A 16,314-nucleotide genomic window follows, 5' to 3' on the forward strand; every position below is an offset into this window, starting at 1 on the left:
GTGCCAAAACAACTACGACAGACTGTGCTCTTTGAGATGCATGACGCACCCACTGCAGGACATCTTGGGGTAACCCGCACGTACGACCGCGTCCGCCGCCGCTTCTATTGGCCTGGTCTCGCTCGCTCCGTTCGACGCTATGTTGCTGCCTGTGATCCCTGCCAGCGTCGGAAAACACCTCAGGTGCTACCTGCCGGTCATCTCCAGCCGATCACCATCCCTGTGGAACCGTTCTTTCGTGTTGGATTAGACCTGCTCGGTCCCTTTCCCACGTCATCCTCTGGGAACAAATGGGTAGCCGTCGCGACTGATTACGCCTCCCGATACGCTATCACTCGGGCTCTCCCTACCAGTTGCGCCACTGACGTCGCGGACTTTCTCTTGCGTGACATTATCTTGCTTCATGGCGCCCCGCGACAGCTCCTTACTGACCGTGGTCGAAACTTTCTCTCGAAAGTCATCGCTGACATTGTGCGTTCCTGCTCCATTCAACACAAACTGACTACCTCATACCATCCTCAAACCAATGGCCTGACAGAGCGGTTAAACCGTACTCTTACCGATATGCTGGCCAAGTACGTTTCCAAGGACCACCACGACTGGGACATTGCCCTTCCTTACGTAACATTTGCGTACAATTCTTCCCGGCACGACACCGCTGGATTTTCTCCCTTTTATCTACTGTACGGTCGCGAACCTACCTTGCCCTTAGACACGGCACTTCTTCCTGCTTCGGTCTCAACAAGCGAGTATGCGCGCGACACCATCGCCCTCGCCGACCATGCACGCCAGCTTGCCCGTGCTCGACTGACGGCCTCACAAACCACTCAGCAGTGCCAGTACAACGCCCGCCATCGTGACGTACAGTTTTCGCCTGGTGCGCTCGTGCTCCTGTGGTCGCCCACTCGTCACGTCGGACTTTCAGAGAAGCTCCTTTCGCGATACACAGGGCCCTACCGCGTGCTGCGCCAGGTGACGCCTGTGACTTACGAAATTGCTCCTGTGGGTTCAACCTCGTCCACTCCTCTGGCATCTAGTGATGTCGTACACGTCAGTAGGCTCAAGGCCTACTACACTGCTTCCGAGTCCGATCTTTAGTCGCTCCGGGACGGCGCTTTTGCCGCCGGGGGTAGTGCTACGGCACAGTATGTGCGATCACGAAAGGCGAGCAGTGTGAAGACGACGACGACGACGATTAGAAGCTAGCGCGGGCTGTTGCCTCTTGGCCAAGCGCAGCGTATTGCCTTGTAGCCTTGTAAATATACTTGTAAATAGCTTTTCGTCGGTGTCTTCCTACGTAACAATATTATTACACGTCAAAGGAACGATTTGGAAATGGCGAAGCATTATACTAAGAACCAGTATCCAGATTGGTACTGTAACGAGGCAACAGGAGATTCAAACATGACAAAAGTGAAGCTTCGAAGCGCGCGACTATAAGCGGTACCTAGGTGGAGTTCCTAACGGACTAAAGATGTTGATGCCCGCAGAGCGCTTACAGGGTACAAGATTATTATTTTAAAATGAATAACGAAATCATAAAAAAAATTGATTGTGTGCTTTTCGTAGCACGCGCAGGAGCGCCGAGTTTACTTCCACACAGTTTCTTTATTTGCCATAGTTCTTTTTGATGTATATATAAAATATCTCGTGGTTTTTTATTATTAAATACTGTATTCTAAGTTTTCCTCATGCTTTGAATTAGAAACATTTTTTTTAGGCATTTTATCTGTTATTATACTTTATCGATTTCTTAGTTCGTGTCTCTTCCTAGCACGTGTAGATCATTCGCGCCATATTTTCTTACTTTGTCTCTGCCGCATCTCCAGTCTTACTAAATGCATATTGTGGTTCTTATATTATAAGATATTAACTAAAATGATTAATAATGCTTAATTATAAATTCGGCGATCCATTAATTTTCATTGATTATATAGATGTCGTGGAGGGCGCAGATAAAATTGCACTAAATGCCTGGTACTGTTTTGCGGTCAAAAGCTGCACTATTGCTGCACTATTGCTACGCCATTACTACGCCAGCGCACTACAACCCAGTGCAGAGAAGACCCATGTTACGAGAAACGACAATGTAGGCAGTTTCGGATCAATTTCGGTCCATCCGTAGTTCGCTAAAGGAGTACGTGCAGATATTTCCGAAGCCATTGAAACTCCTACCTTCAATGAAGGCAGAACCCGCCATGGTTGCTCAGTGGCTATGGTGTTAGGCTGCTGAGCACGAGGTCGCGGGATCGAATCCCGGCCACGGCGGCCACATTTCGATGGGGGCGAAATGCGAAAACACCCGTGTAGTTAGATTTAGGTGCACGTTAAAGAACCCCAGGTGATCGAAATTTCCGAAGCCCTCCACTACGGCGTGCCTCATAATCAGAAAGTGGTTTTGGCACGTAAAACCCCATAATATAATTTGTTTTTTAATGAAGACAGATCGCTAATGCCACCTAACGAAGTTGCAGAAAGATCCCTATTCCCGTAAAGGGGCTATGACCTTATTCCATTGCTGTGTCCCTTATTATTATTATGCATTTCGCGTGAGCCCTTTAATGCATGGAGAACATATTTCACCGGCTTAAATAATAACGAAAAAGAAAGAACAGACCTCTTACAAAGAGGCAGATCCCTTGCAAAGCGTTCAGTTATCGTTAGCCACGGTGGCGCAGTCGGTAACCATTTGCCGACCCGGCACCGTTGCTCTGGCGTCAGGCGAACGTCAAGCAAAAAGCGCGCGCGCGAGAGAGAGACAGAGAGAGAGAGAGAGAGAGAGGTGCGCCTCATAACTCAGGTCAACCATGCAGCGTAGCAACACAGGAAGTTAAACCTAACGAGCGCTAATTTACGCGCGACATTGTTTCACACCGTAAGCAGCTGCGCACTGTGTGTGCGGGCATCTTTATTTCCGGCGGCCGAGGCGTCATCCAAATGAGCATTGCACGATGCCTTCGAGACTAGCGTAAACGCGTCTCGCTGACGGAACGTGTGCGCTGTATAACAGGATTATTAACTTGATCACACCTTCTTTTTCTTTTTTCTACGCGCTTCACTTCAAGAGCGTTGCTGTAGTGCTTAAACAGAGTAACTCTAGCCTTAGTTGGCAGTTCTGTGACGCGTGCTTTTGCGCTTGCAGTTTCGTAACTGGGATTCTGTTCTGTGGTAAATAGCTTGCTGTGGAGATGCGGAGTCATTCCGTTCCCTCGGGTTCCCCCTTCTTTACAAACTTCACAGCAAATCAGAAGAAACAAATAAGACAAAACGTGTTCACATGCAACTCACTTGTGGGAATTTATCTGAAGCGGAGCTTCGGGGAAACAGTTATTTAAGTGAGGTACCTTTAAATGCGGATGCGCACAATTGCCCTTATTTTCATGTTTATGCAACGTGTAATCTCCTGCAACGTTAACGCTTATGCGTCGCGAAGGTCACTACTCTGCCAGGCAACGTTTTTGTTTACGCGCTGCACCATTTAGAAGTTATGCCAAGATGCAAATGCCAGTTCAGGCGTATGCACAGTGCGGGATGTCGACGCATTGATGTTACGTGCACGAAGGAGGAGACGCTAGACGCCTGTCGAGTTGAGAACAGTGAGAAGAGGCTTAGGGACAGAGAGAAACGACACATATGTAAACACACATCAGGTACCTGTACCTATTGTTTCGCAGTGGCACATGCCCACTCTTTTAAAAGCTTTGTGGTAAAATGAATGCCGAAGTAAAACGAAAAATAATGGATATGTAACGAGCTCCTTGAAGTGATGTAAAAGCAAATCAACACTGCCGAAAAGTGTAAAAGAACTATTCACCTAGTCAGACCGTAAGGAGCGACCCATTAAAAGTGCAGCACATGATTATACGAGCTCGCTTTAGGGATAGTTATAAGAATGCAGACAATGTCTTTACTAATATGTCCATGAAAACACTGCCTCACATACACCGACCCATCTCTGACAAGGTGCCCATATGTACGCACAGGCGCAAGATTCCCTTTATTTCATCCAAGAACTTTTTCAGTATTACAATAGTTAGTTCTCGCGATTTACTTGAGTTTTCTAAACTCCGGGAATCTGATGGCCCCATTCCTCTGTTAGTTTAACGCAAGGCGTACCCGCTTCGGAAAGTGAGTATTGAGTTTCTTAGTCTACGTCTGTGTAATATTTACCTCACTAGCTGATCGACCGACGTAGTGTTGTCACAAGTAACAACTTGCATTAAACTTTGATCTCTGTATTTCTTAAGGCCATTCTCGAAGGTTGTCTTCTATTCGGCCTTTACTTTTCTCTCATGCCACGCTTATAAACTTATCCGACTAATGGAAAAGACGTAGCGTGCTAGTTCCTGTCAACACTCGTTTCAGGATGCCCCCCCCCCCCCCCTACACACACACTTACACATATTATTAATGAAAAAAACAACAGCAGTGAAATGAAAGACCATATAATCGCTCATAAGAGAAAAAAAAATCAGAAGCGTCTAAGCGCAGCAACTTCGTGTGAAAAAAAAAAAAAACAGCCATGTCAGAGACGCTGATCTAATTTCTGAAAGACTTCCAACCAGATTGGAGCCACATCGCTACATGACATGCTAGATAAAAGAAAGAAAGTAATGTCACAGAGAGATAAAATACAGAAGACCGAAAGGACATTACTGAGTGGGACTGACGCTGCAATTCTGGTGCTGATTTAATTTATTTACCGTTATAGCCTGGAGCTTTGGGGCGAAACATTTCTCAACGAATGTCGGCAACCAAACCTTAACCACAAAGAAAACAACGGAAAGAGAACAGGTTGCGCTGCATCTCCAGCAACAAAATAAGAAATGCAGGAGCAAAATCTGCGAGGCGAAATAGATACACAAAGTCTCTATGCGTCAGATAAAAGAAAACGATTAAATAAATTTTAGTCCGCAGAATACGGTGATACCGTCCAACAGGCTGTTTCGACGCCTGTCCTCTGGCTTGAAACCGACGCCTGCCTGTAGTCCCACGGGAAGACGCAGGTCAAGGAGACGGGGGCCACAAAAGATGGTTGAAACGCAGGGGGTCGGGAGGAATCGCCGATCCTAACGACGTTACTACCGCGACAGGCACTCGCCGCGAAGGGTGACAGCTCGCCTCGCGGTTGTTGTTATAGAAGCGGGCCGGGCCTGCTGGCCGCACGAATCGGGGAATAACGATCACTGCCACGTGCAGTATTGCGCTGGTCGGCCGGCTGTTTGTCCGTTCGCTTTGCCCGAGGCGTTGCTTCTTTGGCTATAGCCGCGACCCTGCCCGGCGTTTGTTAGTTCCCTCGTTTATTTTTCCTTCGATGCGGACAGTGCTTGTTTCCATTGCATTGACAGCGGAACGCGCGCAGGGAAAACACATTGGTGCTGACACAAAGGCACGTACCGGAACGGCAAGGGACCTTGGGGAGGCCGTGCGCTTGCGAAGCAGAATTGAGAGCGAAACCAGGCATGGCGGTCACCCTTGTGAGTGGCGAAACCTCGGTTTCAGCATGTTCGGCACTGCGTCGCTGTCGCCGGCATTCCTTAACTCTGTCCCAGATCCCCCCTTTATTTCTTCTCCCTTTCGCGCTTCCCGCAGAGTGGGGTAGCCAGACATGCTCAGTCCTAGATAACCTCCATATCTTTCCTTTATCTGTGTATATAATGCCACGCGCTTGGGCCACTTGCTCCCAGAATAAGACGAGGACGGGCTGGCTCGCGAGCTCGCGCCTTGGTCTTTTGTCGGTGCTGCGCTGCCCCGTCGACGACTCGGACTTTAACAGCCTCTTTCGGAAGTCGCCTGACAGTTAAACGTGACATTTTTTTGGTCGAGGTACGGGACAACTAAACGTGACAATATGTCTCCTGTTTTAAAATCCGAAATTCGGCCGAGATTAGTCTTTTGGGAGCTAGCAAGCCGTGTGCGCAGTTGAGCACAATGCAGTAAAATAAATAGCGTATATGGGTGTGACACGGCAAGGAGGCGCACCGGTCGGGCGAACGTTTATATCGCTCCCGAGATGTCGTTGTGTCTGCCTTGAATTTTTCGGGGTACGCCCTGGTACGCACCGCGCGCTTCGTCGCCGACGAACAGCAATTGTGCCGCTTCTGTACTTGCCAAACAGGCACAGAAAATCGCACTGACAGCCCCGGATGCGCCCATCGCTGACGCCTCATCACGGCGACAGGAGCAACAGAAACGACGCGGCAGCATGTTATTGGGACCGCACTTTCAAATCGGACGTGAAAAGGCGATTAGAACACATTTGTCGTATTGTGTTTCGAATGCTCTTACCGTCGACGAGATTCCTTCGCTGGTACCGCAATGACAGCCTCGGGAACATGGTGCTAAATCTAAAAGCAGTTACTCCGATGCCCGTATACTATACACAAAGTACCGCGGGAGGCAGTGGTGACTGTAGCACCTCCAGGGTACCAACGCAAGCACTACCAGCTAACCAGCAATACATGCGACCCAATAAGGCACACGTGCACCCAATATATGCCGACGTACTTCGCGCCGCTCGACAGCACGCAGAAGCGCCTTCCGGAGCAGATCCCCGTGCGCCTTGACGAGGACAAGCTGAAGCAGGTTGTCTGATTGACTTGGTTGATGGGACGCCTTTGTCAAAGAACACGAGCGTAGCTAATGCACCACGACGTAAATCGGCTGCAAAGTGACATGCCCAGCGCACTTACTCGCGACAGGGTCATACAGCTTCACACCGATGCTGCCCATTCTGAACAGGGTGAATCTGTAGCGGTATGACGTTATGCGTATGCGCGGTATGTAGCTACGACGCACATGTGTGCGTCATCACTGACGTACATGTATCTACCAACAACACTCTAACTAGCTGAAAACTTACGGCCATATACCTTGACGTTTATTGTATAAAAGAAACGCAAGCTTCAGCTCATTGTACGTACCACGTTTATACAAATGCGCGAGCAGCTTACACCGCCTGCCGCGTCGGTGGAGATGAAAATACGATACTATAACCTATTCGAGCAACGGTGCTTCGTATGCGAAATGACGGCCACACTTTAGCAATCAAGTAGATTCCCACACATGAGGGAATCACTGGAAATGATGTGGCATACCAGGCAGCTCGCGCAGCTTCTCTTTCCGCATCTTTGCTTGGGGCCAACCTCTTTTCCCCTGCATGGTCGTCTATTGCGCTCCACCAGCTCAACTCGCCTGTCATGGATGTGGCGGAGACATGACAACGTGCGCATCGCTACCGCTGTGGCACCCTCACGCATCTCATCAACACTGGAGGACGTTACCAAATACCAACCAGCACACTCCGCAGGGCCGACGCGGTTCTCCGCCGTGCTCAAACTGGTACGCTGCTCTCACCAGCCATGCTTCACTATATAAATCAAGAAGCCTACACCAGTCCCCAGTGTCGGCTTGTACGTCTGCAGGAACAGCCGAACATCTTCTATGGTCGTGCCCGGCATTGCGAGCTGTCAGGGAGATGACGCTTCGTTCCTTCAGCGCACTACGATCTCGGGCACTACGAGACTGGACCAATAGTCCTCCAGACCTTGGACCTACTGACGTACAACGTTATTGGCAGGTTATATTACAATACTTCCGGGAAACAGCAGGACCTGGCCGGCTCTTCACCGAGAGGACAAATGGGCCACTTCGATGAAGACAGTTATCCCCCTCCCCGACTTCCCTAATCCCCATTCCTTAAATTTCTTAAGCAAGGCTTAAGCCTACTTCAGTCAGAAATAAAGGCGCATTAAGAAATAGCGTATATGACGCACTGATTACTACAGATGTCTGTGCATAGGTGGCGCGACCTTGCCCGCTTATGAAAATAAGGCACATGGAGAGCTTCACACAGGATGTCCTTTTCCAAATTAAACATGTGGTTCTCAGCAACACACCATACAACGGAGAACACGTTACCAGACATAAAAGGAGCTTTTGACAATGTCAGCCACACGGCAATCCTGGAAGGCCTTAACAGCGTAGACTGCGGGAAGAAAGTACACGGATACGTCAAAGCCTTCCTCTCCAATAGAACAGCAATAATAGGTTTGGGAGAGATCCGACCGCAATAATTCCCCACACCAAACAAGGGGACACGCCAAGGTTCAGTAATTTCCCCGATACTCTTTAACATCGCAATGATTGGCCTAGGGCATAAACTAAGCAAAATCGAAGGCATACAATACGCCATGTATGCAGATGACATCACCATCTTCTGGGCCACTAAAGGCTCGCTGTGCCAAAAAGAAAGCTATCTGCAAGAAGCAGCCACTTGCGTGGAAGAATACGTCGGAGAAAGAGGCCTTGAGTGCTCAACGGAGAAATCCGAGCTTCTGAGAATTACACGGGGCAAGAAAAGCAAAGAAAGCCTTAACATGCGACTAAAGGGGCAGCCGATACCAGAAAGCCAACAAATTAGGATCCTTGGAATGTGGGTACAATCCAACCAGCGCTGCACCCACACGCTGAAAACACTCAAGCAGTCAACAACCCAAATAGCACGCATGATCACGCGGGTGTCATAAAAGAGACATGGGATGAAAGAAGGAGACACACTTAAGCTGGTTGGGAACCTGGTGGTCAGCAGGGTCACATACTCACTCCCGTACTTCAACTGCACCAAACAGAAAATACAAGAAGCAGACACCATTTTACGCAAAGCGTACAAAACAGCACTTCACCTGCCGAACAATACATCGACAGATAAACTAATGGCACTTGGTTTAAGCAATACCTTCGAAGAACTGAAAGAAGCACAAGGTATTGCAGAGCTCATGAGACTCCAGCAGACCAAAACGGGAAGGGAATTGCTAATAAGGCTAGGCTTCGCGGAATCAATCAAAGAAACCCAAAGAACGGAGAGGATTTCTGATGAATATCGGGAAACATACACTGTTAGCCCCCTACCCAAAAACACGGACCCAAACCTCCACACGGCGCGAAGGGGCGCAAGGGCGTAATACGCCGAAAGTACCTGGCCACAAAAAAAAACACACACACACACAAAACACAACAGTATAGACAGATGCTGCAATATACGCCAAGCAAAGAGGCACAAACATAGTAAAGACAGCTGCGATAGTAATAAAGGACTACAAAGAGATCAGCAGCGCGTCAATGAAGGACTGCTCGGTAACGGAAGTTGAGGAAATAGCCGTAGCTCTAGCCGCAGTGGAGGGCTACAGATCCGAAAGGTCCTTAACAATACTCACCGACTCGCAAGCTACATGTCGGAATTACATGAACGGCAGAATGGGACCCAGAGCGCTTCACATCCTCCGCTCCTGCAGGGCTAACAACAAAGTCAGGCATACAATTTCCTGGGTACCGGGATACGTGGGAATAGAAGGGAACCTAAGGGAGGACAAGGCAGCTCGAGAGCACGCAAACCGAGCAGCCACAAGCACCGACCTTGAGGAACCCATACCAGTCAACCCAAACTACTCAGACATTCTGAATTATTATAAGGAAGTCCGAATCAAATACCCTCCACCCCACAACAGCCTAAATCAGCATGAAGAAACCTCTTGGAGGAGGCTGCAAACAGGAACATACCCAAATCTGAACACACTAAGCAAGCTGTTTCCCACCCAGTATAGAGACATTTGCCCCTGGTGCGGCGCCAAGCGCACCTTATATCACATTACATGGGGATGCGTTCACAATCAACAATTCCTTCAAATAAAAGACACGAGTGCGGAGCAGTGGGAGAGGGTGCTCTTCAGCAGCGACCCGAAAGTTTAGCATGGACTAGTAAGGCACGCTCACCGAGTAGCCACCCTCAGTGGTGCCCTAGAATAGGGGCGTCGACCCTGCGCAGACGGGGAAGAAGACCGTGAAGACGACCGACCACGTCTGCCACCGCTAATTTCTAACCAATTAGAGCAAATAAAGTTTTTCCTCCTCCTCCTCCTACTTCGCAACGGGCAGAAATATCTATACCCTGCCATGACTGTTAGCAATAGTTCTTTAGACATAATGCGCGCTGATTGCGCGTGTACTCTGGCACTTATCAATTTTTGGGCGTATAGGGCCCTCTAAAAGCCTCGGTGCTTCTGTATCCTTTACTTATCCCATTGCCCGGTGACTGAGACGCCACAATAAACCCTTACGTGGTTTCTGGCTTGCGGCAGTGTTTGCGACAGATAGTACCACTCGTATTATACTCCCCAAAGCTGCGTGTGTTGATTACTTTGGCAGTGTTACAAACTCAAACGCTTTCATCTTACAGACACTCCACTTGCAGAATGTCGGCTACGCATTTCGATGGGGAGCGAAATGCAAAAAACTCCCATGTACCGTACATTGTGTGCACGTCAATGAACCCCAGGCGGGCAAAATTAATTCGGAATCCCCCATTACAGCGTGCCTCACAATCATATCCTGGTGGTGCGTAAAACCACAGAAGTGATTTGTAATTTATTCTCTGAAACTTCAAACTTATAAAATCCGGTGCGCACTGGGCGTTAAACAGAATCGCGAAAAGCTAACACGTCGTGCTTTAAGGAATCCAGTGTATAATTTGATATTTTAATTGTCGAACTGAGGAATACTGTGAGGACAGGACATTTCTTTGTTAGAAATAGTGTGTCACTTATGTTTCCTCTGGATCTTTATTAAATAAATATGTAATAACTGACAAAAACAGCTCTAAACGTAACAAAGAAGCGAAAGCGAAGGAACGCTGGCCAGGACAAACCTCTGTAGCTGGACATGACGTGCAAAATAAGTCGAAAGCCACCTTATTTTGCAACGTAACTTAAAAACAAGCGCTAACTTCTCGCTACATGCCGTTCTCAAACAGGGGCAAGAGTCGATCGAGCTTTCGTGATAACGCTTTCAAGCTGTCGTTCGGACAACCCGTCGGGAAACTTTTCTGTGGCCTATTACTAACGCTACGGCGCTCGACGCTGTCCTTCACGCCGACTACGCAAAGGAGAGCTCCACTGCGAGCGTCTCGGCGTTCGCCACTGGTACGCAAAAAAGAAAAAAAGAAAACGAAGTAGTAGAAGAAGATGCGGAGTGGGCCTGCGGAAAGGCAATTTTCGTCTTGACGGAGGTGGCACATCTGGCTGTCTCGAGGCGATGACGTGTTACTTGAGGAAACAGTACAAGGGAGCCAAATGCCTTCATCGTCTCTCGACCAAGGGAGAGAGGCAAAGCGATTTCGACGCGGCAGTGGCGTCGGCGTCATGCGGCGCTAACATCCGATGCGCATGAATGAGCAAAGAACGAAGGGGCAGCGGCGGTGGAGCAAAAAGGGCATCGACAAGGCGTGGCCCGATATCGAATCGTGGAACGGACCATTCCTCCCCCCCCCCTCCCCCCCTCCCGAAGCCTTATTGAAAAGAGCCGCGAGGGTACGCGTGGCAGCCCAGGGGGTCACTCGCATCCCTCATCCCGCAGATGAACCGTCGTAGTGCTGGCAGCCTCCCTCCCACATCCACCCCCTTCCCCCTCCTCCTCTGCCTCACGGAAACATCTCTCTCTCTCTCTCTCTCTCTCTCTCTCTCTCTCTCTCTCTCTCTCTCTCTCGGCTTGCTTATTTGTCTGCCATTTGCGGACTTCAAGGTGTTTGGTGCCGCGCAAAACACGTACGCAAAGGGATCGACCGTTACAAGGAAGGACGCTCGAAGATACAAGATGACAAAGAGCGCAAAAGAAGAAAGGAAGAAAGTAAAAAAAAAGAAACCGAAATGTGAGAGAGGAAGAGTAAGAAGTCATGGATAAAAGCGGTCACGACCGGACGGACCTTCGCAGGCAAGAGCGGCGCAAGCATAACGCCAGGAAAACAGCAGCGGGAAAAGAACGAGCGGCAGCCACCGGACGCACGAGTTGGCGACGACGCCATCGTCGGAACGGCGGATTCATTCTTCTTGTACCATGACAACGGGTTTTCAGCTGCACAGCGCGAGACGACAGCTGCCGTTGCTTGCCCCCCAGCTCTGGCTGCTGCTGCTGCTGCCGCTACGACGACGACAAATCGACGCCGTCGTCGCCTCCTCTTCGCCTCCTAGGTCATGCCTCCACGGGGTGGAGGGTGGCGTTCTATTTTTCTCCGTCTTTTGACGGCTCTTTTTTCTCCTTTAACCTTTTTCGTTGTTTCTCTTTTTCTGGCCCCAGCATAAAACATTCACCTCTGCCGAGCGCTGCTAGTGTAGCACGCCGCTTTTTGTCACTTGCTGCGCTCTTTTTTTTTTCACTACCCAGCGATCACCTTCCAGGGTGCAGCGTTTTCTCTTCCGGGCTTTGGTCCTCCATCACACACGCCGCTCGTATCAGCCGCGAATCCGGCTCCTCCTTAACCCCTGAACCTTCTCTCCTTCCGTTTGCTGTTTGACGCCTTAACGCAGACGTGCCCAGCGCGTTGGTCGACCAGGTTACAAGCCTTCGTTGTTTTCGTTATTGGACTTTTATGTGATATCGCATGGTGGGAATTACAACTTTCCCATTACTTTCATATGACTATGGCATGTCCTAGTTGGCAGCCAAACGAATGGGCAAGAGAAAGATATATATATATATATATATATATATATATATATATATATATATATATATATATATATATAAGTAGGTAGTTACACAAGGAGTGAGATAGATATATAGGTAGATTGAGGTAAGCAGGAAATACAGAGAGATGGGCAGATGGAAAGATAGAGGGAGATGAGTACGCATTTGGGTTGGTTGGTTCATGATTACGAGCAGAAAACAGCGCCAAACTACAGGACGAAGAGAGGGACACAGACCACAGCGCTGACTAACAACCAAGCGTCTTTCTTCGTTCAGTCAGCGTATATATATATATATATATATATATATATATATATATATATATATATATATATATATATATATATATATATATATATATATATATATATATATGTATATAGCACCAAAGAAATAGAAAATTCAGAATGTGCCAGGCAATAAATTGCAATCAATGAGATAGGAAGGCTCGCTCCTTCGGAAGGAGAGAAATGAAGGGAGATAAAAATAGGTGGATTATTTGACATAGATAGATAGATAGATAGATAGATAGATAGATAGATAGATAGATAGATAGATAGATAGATAGATAGATATCGAGAGAACGACAGAGAACTGGGCCAGGCTAGTGCGCTCTAGCCTGCTATACTCTTCGCGAAGATAGAGAGAGGGGAATAGCTTTGTCGAATATTAGTAAATGATCAAGCTCTTGAGCCCGGAGGGTAGGTTAACTATGAGCTTCGTCAATATTTATCTCCATTTTCAGGGGTCAGTATATCCGACAATGGGGCAAGTTTACTCTGCTTTGGCGAAAGCAGAGTGAGAAAGTGCTCTACCGAAAGAACGGAACGTACTCCATCAGGCAATACAAGAATTCTCGCAAATGAACTTACATACATATGTACTTACGTACTACAGAAGCCACTCAGACTCACTTAAAAAGTTTCTTGCTCAGAGCTTGCTTGGGGACTCAGATTCCCCAAAATTCTAATCGGCCGGACTCATTCAGACACACTCACCAAGGCCACATTCAACTGTGCTCAATTCTACTCGGGCCCAACACAATCAGGCAGGCCCACTCATTCTCAGAGACTCCCCCTCACTCGGGCTCGGCCAGATTCATGGATACGCGGACACACTCACACTAGCGGAATCACGCTCTATGATTATTCCCAATTCGTGGAATCGCCCACTCTCTTGATTCGAACGCGCAGCTTTATAACTCATCTGAACTAGCAGCTCACTCAGAACACGCGTTTGGAAATCCTTTTGTTTACAAGTTGTCAAGTAGTCCTCCTTTTGATATTGAAGCGTTGGAAGTGTTCCACGTGACCAATCTCCTGGCATTCTTTGCGTAACGGAAAAGGACCTCGCCCAGCTCTGAAAGCGCAGGTTGGAGTGCGATCCGATCCTGTTTTTATTCTATAAAGAGTTGCCTCCGATCGGTTTAGCCCCTTCTCTGCACAGGGTTCATTTGGTGGGTTACAACGCGACCGAAAGTGGCTGCGAATTACGCCTTTTAAGAAACACTGGCTAATCGGTGCCCTGAGTGCTGGCAGCGTTGATAAGTTTTTTTTTTTTTTTTTTTAGCAATAGCGTCACCTCTTTCATTCCCAGGGATACCACCATGAGAAGGTATCATATCGAAGACAACATTATGTCCCCTGCTTTTCGAATTCGGTGAGTGATTTTTCCACAACATTTTTTAGGATAATTGCCACGGCAGACTTGTTGGAGGGCGGGTCTTGAGTCCGTTACACATGCGCACTGCCACGCACCCGCTCGCACACTCGTCTGTTCACGCTCACACGCTCTCATTCACGCTCACACTACGTCCACTCACCCTCGCCGGCGTTCACTGATAGTCAAACTCACGTGCATTCATAGCGACCGGCACCCACTAATACTCACACTCATGCTTATCAGCACCTAAGCTCACAGTCCTAGTGGACTCACGTTCACCCCCAGGTTTGCGTACTTGGCACTTTCACCTGTCTAGTCAGTCTGAATCTGCATGAGCCTCATCTGCCCAGTGCTGGTGGTGTGAGTAGTCCGAGTGAGACTAAGTGAGTACGAGCTGGTCTGTAGTTATTGAGACCATGTGAATTTGACTTTTTAAAGTCTGGGGCTCTGAATGAGTTAGTAAGCTTGTATTACACATGCATGTCCATGTCTGGAAAATTAAAAGAAGTCACTCAGGCTCGCTAATCATTTTTGTTTCTTTTTCGATGAGGGCTCACTTGGGACTAGGACTCACCAAAATTCTACTCGGCCAGGGTCACTCATGCTCAGACTTGCCAGAATTCTGCTCAACCTGGCTCACTCAGACTCGAACTGCACGGCTCGGTCTGAGTTTGAGAGAGTCTGGGTGAGTCAAGTCCTGAGTGAGTTTGCCGACCTATGCACGCTAAGTATGATACTCAGCGAAAAAAGTAAATCATGTGGTCAAAATTTTAAATGTATGAGCAACTAAAGTTAATCAGGTCCCTTTAAGTTAAACGAAGTAATTGTTGACCACAGTATATTCGGTGCGGAATGTGAGCAAACAGCGGTCTTTTTCTTTCCTTTTGTGAGAGTGGAAAAGTGGCGCGTAAGTAGAAGGGAGCCTTCTTTTACCGGCGCAAACACAATTTCTCCGTCATCGTACTACCTGTTGCCAGTACGTAAGACACTGCCGGTCAAAGCAGGCGGAAAAACAGATGCAAGCACTCAGGTGTGCTCCTAAGGACGATATCGAACTCACTTAAGTGACACAACTGCCGATAAGGGACAAAGCGTCTTAACCTTAACTAGAGCACTGCATAGAAAGAACGAGCCAGTTCAGGCATGCGCAAGTACCATATAGATCCGGGCATACTTTCCCATGCAAACAGCTCAGGCTGGAAGGGCGAAGAATTCCGTACAACAACGAGTACGCGCACATCGGTGAAGCGGGAACGAAAGTCTCAGCGCTGTTGGGAGTTCCGGCAGTGTCTAGAAAATCTTTCGTGAAGAGATCAAGTGTCGGCAGGTAAAACGAGATAAACAGCGGAATCTAAGCAGGAATGAAAGTCTGAAGGAAACAAAATGTAAGGAAACCGAAGAATAAGCAAGAAAGAGGCGCCAGGGTCCGAACCGGCGATCTTTCCGCAGGCGGTCTGCTTTTGGAGGCAGCTTTTATTTATGCTTTTATTTTCGCTTCTTAAAATCGAGGCCTTCTCAGTGTTGCGCCTGTCTTTCCTTGGGTCCGTACCACCAGAGACCGAGGCGGCGGCGGTGAATTTCGTAGGCCCGCGTAATCAGCTTATCTCTGCCGCACGCATGGCTGCATCGCGAGCTCGTTGGCTCGCCCAATCTAGCCAGACACGACGCTTCGCGTCGCCGGCACGGACCCCCGGCGGGCACAAACTTCACGGGGCCTTCCATCCGGAAGCTGATTTCGCTCTGCGCTCCTGCTCTTCCTCCTCGTTCTTTCCCTTTTTTCACCTCCGCACGCTCTTCGACCGTGGCGCGAAAGAAGAGGCGTCGGCTCGGCGACTTCAGTTTGTATACTATACAGCTAGCTGGAGGAATACTACAACGAATGCCTGAGAAAATAAAAAAAGAGAAAAAGAAGACGAGAAGTTTCCAAGAAAAGCCTCTGCGCGATGCTCGAGTTTCGCTAGAATCACATTTGCGCTTTGCAAAGAGCACCGGATCGCTTTCCATCTCAAGGGTTCTAGCATCGTGATATCGCTTTCTTTTTCCTTTCTTTCGTGCCTTTTTTACCTCTGCGCGAGCTCGTCTCGCAGTTAGTCCTGAAAGAGCGAGCTCACTACGAGTCGAAGAGGAGGCAGAGTC

The sequence above is a fragment of the Dermacentor variabilis genome, chromosome 5, assembly GCF_050947875.1.
Source record: "Dermacentor variabilis isolate Ectoservices chromosome 5, ASM5094787v1, whole genome shotgun sequence".
NCBI lineage: Eukaryota > Metazoa > Arthropoda > Arachnida > Ixodida > Ixodidae > Dermacentor > Dermacentor variabilis.